Genomic DNA, 13,119 nt, shown 5'->3' with positions numbered 1-13,119 from the left:
ACCTGGGCCCCAGCAGTGAAAGCTCTGAGTCCTAACCACTGGGCCACCAGCGAATTCCTGAGCCTCAGTTTCTTCATCTGCAAAATGGGAATGATTTTTTTCTTCTTTCCCTTCTTTCTCAGTTGGGTTGCTGAGAAGTGAATGACGTATTGTAGGAAATCTCGTGCCATAGCTTGGTGTACAGTGTTTAGTGGTAATGTCTGGATGATGACGATGCAAATACCTGAGGTTTTTACCTGGAAGACAACTTCAAAAGGCCACTTGAGAGGGAGAAGACCATTAGCATTCACTCACGTAGTAGAACAAGAGTCAGATAAGACACCTGATCTCCAGCAAGACCATGTAGGGATGAGAGGGGAGACAGACAAGCTGTCTTCCAAGGATGGAAATCATTTTGGACCAGAACGTTTGTGGCTGGTCCTGGGATTCTTTTGGAATGTATATGTCCTTGCTTCTTGGAAGGCCTTCAGGTACCAGGGTCACTACTGACCTCTAAGACTTTTGTGAGGCTCAATCAATTCGATGGACAGATCGCAGTTGAATAAGCCACAGAATACTGTCCTCATGACAGATGCTCCCAGGAAGCTTGCAGGACATTCCACGCCAAAGACCCAATGACAGGGTCTTGCCTTAAATCCTGGAAAACACTGCGTTAATATTACAGACAATTTCCTCAGATGAGTTTCCTCTCTTGTGTGTAAATTTTTGGTGCAGCCATCACTGGTCTGCACTGAGACTGTGGGCAGAAGACAGGAAAACACAATAAGGAACTGAGTCACCTGGTTCTGAACTCCAGCTCCTGAAGGTCACCTGACCTCAGTCTCCTCAACTGTAAAGTAGAAGCTCACTATATAGACAACCCGCAGACACTCAGTAGGTGCTCAGTAAAGGTGCCCTTTCTAGAGCTTCTGTTCCTGAAAAAGGTAGACACATGTGGATCTCAAGGGCAGACTCAAAGTTAGAGCAGCCAGGAAAAAAAAATACAGGGAGCCCAGTTAAGTGTGATTTGTGTAATATTGGTGGCTCAGTGGTAAAGAATCCGCCTGCCAATGCAGGAGACACAGGAGATGTGGGTTCGATCCCTGGGTTGGGAAGATCCTCTGGAGAAGGAGATGGCACCCCACTCCAGTCTTCTTGCCTGGAAGATCCCATGGATAGAGGAGCATGGAGGGTTACAGTCCATCGGGTTGCAAAGAGTCAGACACCACCTACCACGCAGCCGCTCAGATATAATACTGAGGACACACTTAAGCTAAAAAGGAATTTTTTATTTATCTGAAATTCAAACTCAACTGGGTGTCTGTCCTGCATCCCCCCGCCCCCGCTAAGTCTGGAAACTGTCATCCAAGGCAAAACTAATCTTCAAGATGGAGAAGACTCTGGCCTTCCTTTCTGAGCCTGGATATCTGCACTTTGACAGAAGGCTCTGGAAGGGCACTCTCAAGGGGAACTTCAGAGGGAGGGTGGTAGTTGAGCAGGTTTTACTTTGTCTTTGAGCTTTCTGGTTGCAAGAGGAGCCCAGGGTCCCCCAGGAAGTTCTCCTGTGGAGGCCTTGGGAGTGAGACAAAGCAGACAGGAGGCAGGAGGAGGAAGGGCGTGCAGGTGGAAGGAGTGAGGACAAAGGTGAGTGCCCCTGGGCAGGAAGTGCTGAAAGGGAGAAGGAGGGAGGCCTGGGCAGGGCGCCAGCCTGGGAGACTCCCGGGCCCACTTCCCTGGGCGCGCCTTTCCAGCCCCTGATGCAAGGCAGCCGGGCCATTATTTGGGGGAAAAACCAGCTAACTAGATAGGACAGCAAACCGGGGATTTATGTGGTGTGGGAACAGCTTGGGTTTCCCTCACTGTTTATCCAGCAGTATTTTTTAAAACAGAAATCAGCGCGGGTAACCACAGCTGTGTTACTGGCTCTGGCTGCAAGGCCCTTGAGGGCTGAGGAGAGTGGAGGGGGTCTCCTCAAAGGTGCTTTGCTCTGCATCGGCTTAGAAGTTGCTAAAGGAATATGTCCTTAAAGAGCCTGGGGCCAGGCAGAAGAGTAGCCCTGGGCAGGCCCCAGATCACTCTCTCTCCTTAGGACAAAGGCCAGCATCCCTGGGGGAACCGCGACTGTCAAGGCCTGAAGCCTTAGAGACCTCTGGGTCTAGGGGTCATGAACCCTCAAGGGGCCAGGCAAGTAAACACAAGCTTGGGAAGCCAGCTGGGATACCCAGGCTACAATGAGAGATGTAGGGGGCCCAAGAGCTGCTTAATAGTAGTAGTTTAGTTGCTAAGTCATGTCCGCCTCTTCCGACCCCATAGACAGTGGCCCGCCAGGCTCCTCCGTCCATGGGATTCTCCAGGCAAGAATACTGGAGTGGGTTGCCATTTCTTTCTCCAGGGAAGAGCTGCTTGACACTGGCCAATTTTGCCTTGCAAGAACTTGGGCTTAGTTTTACCAGATCTTTCCATTATTTTTTTTAAAGTCAGGATTCTAAATTTTATAGATAATTTCTCAATTTTTATTGATATTTATTTATTTATAAATGCTTATTGATTTATCTGGATGCACCAGGCTGTAGTTGCAACGTGTGGGATCTAGTTCCCTGACCAGAAATTAAACCTGGGCCCCCTGCATTGGGAGAGAGGAGTCTTAGCCACCGGACCAGGGAAGTCCCTATATTTATTTATTTTGAAGGAAGGTTATGGCCAACCTAGATAGCATATTTAAAAGCAGAGACATTACTTTGCCAATAAAGGTCTGTCTAGTCAAGGCTATGGTTTTTCCAGTGGTCATGTTTGGTTGTGAGAGTTGGACGGTGAAGAAAGCTGAGCGCCGCAGAATTGATGCTTTTGAACTGTGGTGTTGGAGAAGACTCTTGAGAGTCCCTTGGACTGCAAGGAGATCCAATCAATCCATCCTAAAGGAGATCAATCCTGGGTGTTCATTGGAAGGTCTGATGTTGAAGCTGAAACTCCAATACTTTGGCCACCTCATGCGAAGGGTTGACTCATTGGAAAAGACCCTAATGCTGGGTAGGATTGGGGGCGGGAGGAGAAGGGAACGACAGAGGATGAGATGGTTGGATGGCATCACCGACTCGATGGACATGGGTTTGGGTAGACTCCGGGAGTTGGTGATGGACAGAGAGGCCTGGCGTGCTGCAATTCATGGGGTCGCAAAGAGTCGGACACGACTGAGCAACTGAACTGAACTGAATGGAAATATAGTTGATGTACAATATCATGTTAGTTTCAGGTGCACTACATAGTGAGTTGACATTTGTATACATTCTGAAATGATCACCATGATAAGTCTCCATCTGGCCCCATACAAAGTTATTACAATATTATTGACTATATTCCTTATGCTGTGCATTGCATCCCCATGGCTTATTTATTTTATAATTGAAAGTTTGTAGCTCTTAATCCCCTGTACTTATTTCAAACAAATGGCAAACACCTGTTTGTTCTCTGTATCTGTGAGTTCTTTTTATCTGGTTTTCTTTGTTTTGCTCTTTAGATTCTACATATAGGTGAGAGCATACAGATTCTGTTTTGTCTTTCTCTGTCTGACTTACCCTCTAGATCCATCTGTGTTGTCACAAACAACCAGCTTTCATTTTTAATGGCTGAGTAATATTCTCTGTCTGTGTGTATACACACACATATATATACGTATGTTTTTGTTGTTGCTTGTTTAGTCACAAAGTTGTATCCAACTCTTTCCAACCCCATGGGCTGTAGCCTGCCAGGCTCCTCTGTCCATGGGATTTCCCAGGCAAGAATACTGGAATGGGTTGCCATTTCCTCCTCCAGGATCTTCCTGATCCAGGGAGCAAACGTGTGTCTCGTGCATCGCAAACAGATTTTTTACCACTGAGCCACCAGGGAAGAGCTATATGAATGAATATATATGTATATATATATTTCACATCTATATCTATTCGTCTATCAATGGACACTTTGGTTGCTTCCACAGGTTGGCTGTTGTAAATAATGCTGCAATGAATACTGGGGTGCGTATATCTTTTTGAATTAGTGTTTTCATTTTCTTCAGGTAAATACACAGAAGTGAAATTGCTGGATCATATGGCAGTTCTATTTTTAATTTTTTGAGGAATCTCCATAATGTTTTCCATAGTGGCTGTTCCTATTTACAATTCCATCAACTGTGCACGAGGGTTCCCTTTTCTCCATACCCTCACCAGCACTTGTTATTTTTTATCTTCCTGTTGAGAACCATTCTGACAGGTGTGTGAAGCGAAAGTCGTTCAGTCATGTCCGACTCTTTGCGGCCCCATAGACTGTAGCCTGCCAGCCTCCTCTGTCCGTGGAATTCTCCAGGCAAGAACACTGGAGTGGGTAGCTGTTCCCTTCTCCAGGGGATCTTCCCAACCCAGGGGTTGAACCCAGGTCTCCTGCGTTGCAGGTGGATTCTTTACCATCTGAGCCACCAGGGAAGACAGGTGTGTAGTGGTATCTAATCGCGGTTTTGACTTGCATTTCTTTGCTGATTAATGATGTTGAACATCTTTTGATGTGTTTGTTGCCATCTGTATGTCTTCTTTGGGAAAATGTCTATTCAGGTCCACTTCTCACTTTTGGGAAGGTTGTTCGGGGTTTTTTGATGAGGTAGTTGTATGATCTCTCAGTTTTTAAATATTGGTGATGAATTTAAAACACTCCTAGTCCAGGAATTCCCTGGCAGTCCAGTGGTTAGGACTCAGCACTTTCACTGCCATGACCCAGGTTCAGTTTCTGGCTGGGGAACTAAGATCCCGCAAGCTGAGCAATTTGGTCAAAAAACAAACAAACAAAAAGTCCTGTGGGCACAATTTGGTTCTTAAACTGCCAATTTGCAATCTGTGGTCTCCTCCAAGTCTGCCTGCTCTCCATTTTACAGATGGTGAAGCAGAGGCTCAGAGAGGCCTAGTGACCTGCCCAGGGCTGCACAGGTCACTGTTGGGAAAACCATGGGTCCAGGAAGCCTGTCCAGTGCTCCTTGCCCAAGATAGCAGATTTGTTGGCTGAGCCCGAGGTCTTAACAAGCAATTCTCAAGTCCTTCCCTTGTATCTCTCATTTGCACAGAAGTTTACAAACATACTCATAACCTACTTGATTCTAGCAATGGCCATGAGGGAGCAGGGCTGGCATTAATCCATTTTCTTTTACAGGTGAGGAAACTGAGGCTGGGAGAGGCTAAGTGACTTGCAAGGTCAACAGTCTTAGAAAGGGCTGGGGTTAGGGCCTCCAGTAACCCCTCTATGATTTTTCTACCCCCAAACTCTGTCATATTTGTGAAATTCAGCCTGAGATAGAAAATAAACTCCTAAAAGGGAACCATAAATGAATGGGATACTTGGGTAAACGGAATATTCTTCGTAACTTAAAGTTAATTGAAAATCCATAGGTTATCAATTTTCCAAGCAAGCGAATAAAACAGAAGATATTTCAGAGAGCAATTACACAAGCAAGGTTTAATCTTTCTTTGATGATTCCAAAGGTATTTCAGGGGAATGTAATACCTTGGGGCATCATTATGAACACCAATAATTATCGTGTAGGGCTGTGAGATGAGTTCTCATCAATTTCCTCCTGGCTATTTGGGGGTGTTCTAGAAGATTGCAGCCCATGGTGGTGAGCATGTGTCTGTGTTCCTGTTGCTCCTGTTTCATCTTTGCCCATTTTGGGGCGGCCTTGTGGAAAGAGCAGTGACTCATGAAGGATCTTGCTGCCCTTCACCTGTAAAATGGGGATAATACTGACTCCTATACTCACTGTATAGGTCACACTGAAAGGACCTCAGATCTCACAGCATCAGAGCAGGAAAGCATTTCCTATCATAGGATACATCAGTTTCATTTTACCATGAAGGAATATGAGACCCAGAGAGGTTAGCGGCCTGGTCCAAGATCACACAGCCAGGGATGGGGTGTTGGAATCTGGTTTCTCTGCTTCCTAGACTTTCCCAAATACCACACTGAGGCAGAAAAGACCTATAGGAACTGAAAGATTAATCACACTTGCAAACAAAGACACATGAGGTCTCTTTGGCCACAGAGAGGAAAAGTTCAGATCTCCCCAGCCCAGTTTGGGGAGGCAGTGAACTCCTTAGTTCAGGGCAGGGAGTTACCTAGGCTGGGGAGGTAGCTGAGACATCATCATCTTGTGAGATTTATGGTTTCATGAATGTCAGAGCATTTTAAAATTTGGTAATTTCAAGTATGCAGTCTCCCAGGGCCCTTCTTCTTTTAATTGAAGAAGTAAACAATCTCCCCTAAGGAATCCTTGGCCAAGGGGAAAGGCAGGTGCAACGTTGCCTGAGGACAGCGGCAGCCCGGGGGGACACAGTGTCATGAAGAAGTCAAATGGCCAGAGAGCTAGCTGGCCTGGCCTGAGCCCCAAGAGAGGTAGGTCACAGGGGGTACGCCACACATATGAACATGCAGACACACATGCACACCTCCTGCTCAGGCCCTGAGTCCCGACAGGAGCACATACATGCAGCTACCTGCCACACAACATCCAATCTAGAGTGGCTCAGCGCATGTGTGTTTGTTCGTGACAGATGCTCTCAGAGCAGCTAGTGGACATACCTACTCGCCCTTACGGGGTTTCCCAGGTATCGCAGTGGTAAAGAATCCACCTGCCAATGCAGGAGACACAAGAGATGCAGGTTCGATCCCTGGGTCGGGAAGATCCCCTGGAGAAGGAAATGGCAACCCACTCCAGTATTCTTGCCTGGGAAATCCCATGGACAGAGGAGCCTGGTGGGCTATAGTCCATGGGGTCAAAAAGAGTCACGTGGGACTGAGAACACACACACACACACACACACACACACACACACACATACACTTAGGGCAGAGCCCCCGTCATCTGAGCAGAAATACCAAAGCAGGGACAGACACACACAGCGCAGCCACAAACACTTGATCCAGATACTCCCACTGACACACACACACACACACACACAACTAGATGCACTAGAAGGCACATCAGGATGGAAGTGTCCCCACATTTGTTTCCCTTTCTACATGTGAATGTTCGCCCTCCGCGACCCCTCTAAGGAACAGTTTTATCAGTCCACGCTCTCAGACGGTTGGACACAGAGATGAGCTCTGAAACTCCAATGCACAGTACATGGGCTCTCTGGTCACACACACACACACACGTGCACACACACAAGCACACAGTGATGCATGTCCGCAGCCTTTGAATTAGTTTTGTTGGTTTCATTTTCAGACAGTAACACTACTCATCTCCTCTGTCAGCTTAACCCACATCCCAACTCTCACGTTCGGCAGACAGTTAATGTCCCAGTTCTTAGACCTTCAGAACAACTCACACTCGGGTCAAAGGGTCCTGCCTTATAATCTCCAGAGGAGCTTACACCTGTAAGGAAAGGAAGTAAAAAAAACTGGTTCAAGGGCTTTATAAGGTTGAAACATTTTCGCAGAGGAACGGACTCTGGTCATTATGGCGCCATCTGCTGGTTTTAAGCAGAACTGCAGTTCATTCTGCTTAAATTGGAGAAGGAAATGGCAACCCACTCCAGTATTCTTGCCTGGAGAATCCTAGGGACGGCGGAGCTTGGTGGGCTGCCGTCTATGGGGTCGCACAGAGTCGGACGCGACTGAAGCGACTTAGCAGCAGCAGCAGTGCATTCTACAAGGTTCGCTCAGTCGTGTCAGACGCTATGGGCTGTAGTCTGGGCTGTAGTCCGCCAGGCTTCTCTGTCCATGGGATTTCCTGGGCAAGAATAATGGAGTGGGTCGCCATTTCCTCCTCCAGAGGATCTTCCTGACCCAGGGATGGAACCCGCATCTCCTGTATTGTAGGCGGATTCTTTACCTTGGAGCGACCAAGGAAGCCCCGTTCTACAATGGTGATGGTGGTTTAGTCGTGTCTGACTCTTGTGACCCTCTGGACTGTAGCCTGCCAGGCTTCTCTGGCCATGGGATTCCCCAGGCAAGAATATTGGAGTGGATTGCCATTTCCATCTCCACGGGATCTTCCCAACCCAGGAATTGAATCTGGGTCTCCTGCCTTGCACGCAGATTCTTTACCGACTGAACTATGAGGGATGATCATTCTACAATGAGCTCAAACTTAAGTTTCAACCTCTTCCAGAGTGTGAGGACCTGCTTTTGACCCTAGATTGGTGCGGGAGGGTTGGGATGTCAAGCGTCTATGGTCCCTGTGGTGTCTGTGGCCGCACAGCTGCATAAAGACAGAGAGTATGGGAAGAGAGCTCCCCGTGGGTTAGCGAACCTCTCCCCTTCAAAGCACCCCAGGCTTGTGTAGGTCCCAGCTTCTGTTTTCTGGATTTTAAATGGAAGGTATATGAAAGCCAGTGGGCTGTACAGTTGTCCACTCTACAGGCCCACAGTGTCCCCTTCCAGTGGCAGAGCTGGGAGGCAGATGCTCTCAGGACCTGTGTCTGCCTTATTCACCTGCTCAGCCCCAACAAAGCACCTGGCACAGCACCTGCCTCAGGTGGGGTCTCTAATACAGAGCAAAGAATTCCCACCCTACTAGGTTCAAGGGCCAGGTGGGGTGGGGGCAGGGGACAGGCAGGACTCAGGGAGCCACTGAGGGGCTGTAAGGACAGGAGTGGCATGGTCAGATCGCTGTGTTGGAAAAACCCCTTTTGGTGCTGTTGCCGAGAGCACTTCCATGCAGCAAGGTGATGATAACCATCACGTGGCTGTGAGCCAACACGTCCAGTGTTCTGTGTCAGGGTGTGGAATTCTCAGGACCCGATTCAGCTAAGGATCGGAAATGATCAAATAACTAATCACCCCGATGGTCAGCACGTCAGGGCAAATGTGGGCAGCGCAGGTAGTGTGCACAGGCCACCAGACCGGGAGCCAGGTCGACCTGTGTTCGAGTGCTTGGCCTGCCTCAGGCAAGCCACGTGAACTTGGGTTTGTGGTTTAGTCTATTTAAGGTCAGTTTTCTTGTCTAGTGAAGGGGATAACAGCTAAAACCTAGATTAGATCATGTGGGTAAAAGTGCTCTGCCAACTGTGTACAATTATGGAGGTTTTTTTCCTTTTTAAAGGTGTTTATTTGTTTCTAGAGTTTTCCTTAGATCTTATCAACTGGCAGGTATAGACATGGGTTAAGTGAACAATTTCTCCCCATGTTTCACAGGCACTGTCCCCACTGGCCACACAGGCTTCAGGCAGGGTGTCACTCTAGCTGTCCCTGAAATATCTGTGAAAAGAAGGGAAGCGAAAAGCAAAGGAGAAAAGGAAAGATATATCCATTTGAATGCAGAGTTCCAAAGAATAGCAAGGAGAGATAAGAAAGCCTTCCTCAGCGATCAATGTGAAGAAATAGAGGAAAACAATAGAATGGGAAAGACTAGAGATCTCTTCAACAAAATTAGAGATACCAAGGGAACATTTCATGCAAAGATGGGCTCGATAAAGGACAGAAATGGTAGGGACCTAACAGAAGCAGAAGATATTAAGAAGAGGTGGCAAGAATACACAGAAGAACTGTACAAAAAAGATCTTCACGACCCAGATAATCACGATGGTGTGATCACTCACCTAGAGCCAGACATCCTGGAATGTGAAGTCAAGTGGGCCTTAGAAAGCATCACTATGAACAAAGCTAGTGGAGGTGATGGAATTCCAGGTGAGCTATTTCAAATCCTGAAAGATGATGCTGTGAAAGTGCTGCACTCAATATGCCAGCAAATCTGGAAAACTCAACAGTGGCCACAGGACTGGAAAAGGTCAGTTTTCATTCCAATCCCAAAGAAAGGCAATGCCAAAGAATGCTCAAACTACTGGACAATTGCACTCATCTCACACGCTAGTAAAGTAATGCTCAAAATTCTCCAAGCCAGGCTTCAGCAATACGTGAACCGTGAACTTCCAGATGTTCAGGCTGGATTTAGAAAAGGCAGAGGAACCACAGATCAAATTGCCAACATCCGCTGGATCATTGAAAAAGCAAGAGAGTTCCAGAAAAACATCTATTTCTGCTTTATTGACTATGCCAAAGCCTTTGACTGTGTGGATCACAATAAACTGTGGAAAATTCTGAAAGAGATGGGCATACCAGACCACCTGACCTGCCTCTTGAGAAACTTGTATGCAGGTCAGGAGGCAACAGTTCGAACTGGACATGGAACAACAGACTGGTTCCAAATAAGAAAAGGAGTACGTCAAGGCTGTATATTGTCATCCTGCTTATTTTACTTATATGCAGAGTACATCATGAGAAACGTTGGGCTGGAGGAAGCACAAGCTGGAATCAAGATTGCCGGGAGAAATATCAATAACCTCAGATATGCAGATGACACCACCCTTATGGCAGAAAGTGAAGAAGAACTAAAGAGCCTCTTGATGAAAGTGAAAGAGGAGAGTGAAAAGGTTTGCTTAAAGCTCAACATTCAGAAAACTAAGATCATGGCATCCAGTCCCATCACTTCATGGCAAATAGATGGGGAAACAGTGGAAACAGTGGCTGACTTTATTTTTCTGGGCTCCAAAATCACTGCAGATGGTGATTGCAGCCATGAAATTAAAAGACGCTTACTTCTTGGAAGGAAAGTTATGACCAGCCTAGATAGCATATTCAAAAGCAGAGACATTACTTTGCCAACAAAGGTCCGTCTAGTCAAGGCTATGGTTTTTCCAGTGGTCATGTATGGATGTGAGAGCTGGACTATAAAGAAAGCTGAGCACTGAAGAATTGATGCTTTTGAACTGTGGTGTTGGAGAAGACTCTTGAGAGTCCCTTGGATTGCAAGGAGATCCAACCAGTCCATCCTAAAGGAGATCAGTCCTGGGTGTTCATTGGAAGGACTGATGTTGAAGCTGAAACTCCAATACTTTGGCCACCTGATGCAAAGAGACTCTGATGCTGGGAAAGATTGAGGGCAGGAGGAGAAGGGGACAATAGAGGATAAGATGGTTAGATCACATCACTGACTCGATGGACATGGGTTTGGGTGGACTCTGGAAGTTGGTGATGGACAGGGAGGCCTGGCGTGCTGCGGTTCACGGGGTCGAAAAGAGTCGGACATGACTGAGTGGCTGAACTGAACTGAACTGAACTGAAAGCCCATGGGGCATCTCCTGAACTTTGGGTTTGCTCTGCTTTTACTCGGGAAGGCATTTGAGGGCTTGTATTGTTTTACAATACTTTGGCCACTTGATGCAAAGAACTGACTCATTGGAAAAGATCCTGATGCTGGGAAATATTGAAGGCAGGAGGAGAAGGGGATGATAGAGGATGGATGGCATCACCAACTCGATGGACATGAGTTTGAGCAAGCTCCAGGAGTTGGTGATGGACAGGGAGGCCTGGCGTGCTGTAGTCCATGGGGTTGCAAAGAGTCAGACATGACTGAGTGGCTGAACTGACTGATTGTCTTACAAAGGGGTGGGCAGGGATGCTCTTTCCGAAAAGGTGACATATAAGCAGAGACCTGATGGAAATGAGAGAGGGAGAGAGGGTTTTGATATCCAGGAGAAGAGCAATCAGGGCCAAGAGAACAGCCTGTGCAAATGCCCTGAGGCAGAGGAGCTCACAGAGAGGAATGGTAAGAAGGCTGGAACAGAGTGAGCAAGGTGGAGAGCTGCCAGAAACGCAGTCAGGGGCATAGCTGGTGGAAAGAAGGAGCACATAGGGCAGGCCACTAGACACTGCTACCTGTCTTGTTCCAAAATGGAAATCAAGGCTGCTCTGGGTGTTCTCCATGGAGAAGCTGCCCGGGACTCAGTACCACCCTGAACGCTTGATGATACAAAATGATTAGCCTGGTCCCTCCATCTGTCTGTCACAAAGTCTGATTTCAGAGATGAGACATATACACCTAAAGAAATAACAAAGGATATAAGACACACAAGTATATAAGACACACACTAAGCCATGTGGCATCCATAGGCACTGGATGCCTGGTAGGTCATTTGGTTCTGGAGTGGTCCTGGAAGTCATTGTGGAGGTGTGAGCCTGGCATGGCCGTATGGAAGACAGGGAAGAGTGCAATCAGGAGCGGGTTACAGTCCTGGCAAAGGATGGCAGGGGCTAGGAAGTGTCATTCTGAGAGTAAATGTGCCATGTTTCAGGAGCAATGGTGTCTTGATCATTTATTTAGCAGGTATTTATTGAGCCATGCACTGTTCCCCAGTTGAGCCACTTACTGGGTGGGTGACCCATGGCGAGTCCCCAAACCTCTCTGAACCTTAAGGCAGTATGGTAGCTACACCACCATCAAAGCCAAATGCACACATGCAGCCCACAGTGACAGGCCAAGGGTTGTGGTGGGGATAAGGAGGCTTGCCTGGAAGGAGTTCATAGTCCAGAGGAGGGAAGGTGGAAGCTCTGTTAAGTGCAGATTATGCCTTAATTCAGTCTCTGGTGGAGACTGAGACTTGCTGCTAAGAATAGGTGAGCAGAATGGGCCTTGTGGAAGCACAAACGGCCCAGCAGGACAGGGCTAGGGGCCACACTCAGGACAGGGCCTGCCTCTCCTGAAACACACTCTCAAAGCAGACTTGTGCTTTCAAAAATTCAAGAGTGAAAATTTCAGAGAACCTATCTCATTCTCCCTGCGCTGCTCAGAGAAGACTGTAAATGAGAGAAGACTTGTCAATCCACAGACAGGGGCTGAGCACCTCCCTAGGAGATCAGAGAAGAGAACGTGGCCTGGGAGCTCCTGCAGGGGGTTCTTGGGGGGCCCAGCCAGGTCTTGAGGAAGAAGAGCCAAGGGGGTGAAGGAAAGGGTGCTGGGACCCTTGTTCAGAGGGGCAGGGCTGGCCTGGGAAGGTGAAGGGAGGCTGAGGTTGGAGCAGGACAGGAGGCAGGGGTAGGACTAGGGAGGCTCAGAGGAGGGAGGCAAGTATGTGAGCAGGAAGTGGTGCGGCTGCCTGTCAGGAGGGCCAGAAAAGAACAAGAATACGCACTGGGCATCCTAGAGTCAGGGCAACAGGGAACAGGAACAAACCGGAAGGGAAGGTTCTGGTGGAAAACAAGGAGAGAGAATGGTGGAAGAGTCGCTGAGAGTCGGAATGGAGAATTCGGGGTGGGGGTGGGAGGAGGAGTCAGAGGGCGCAGAAGATGCTGAAGTTGTGTGTGTGTGTGTGTGTGTATGTGTGTGTGTGTGTGTGTGTGTGTGGC

This window comes from Giraffa tippelskirchi, chromosome 3 (assembly GCF_054371585.1).
Source record: "Giraffa tippelskirchi isolate mGirTip1 chromosome 3, T2T-mGirTip1v1.2.pri, whole genome shotgun sequence".
Classification (NCBI taxonomy): Eukaryota; Metazoa; Chordata; class Mammalia; order Artiodactyla; family Giraffidae; genus Giraffa; species Giraffa tippelskirchi.
Note: the sequence above shows the minus strand (reverse complement) of the source record.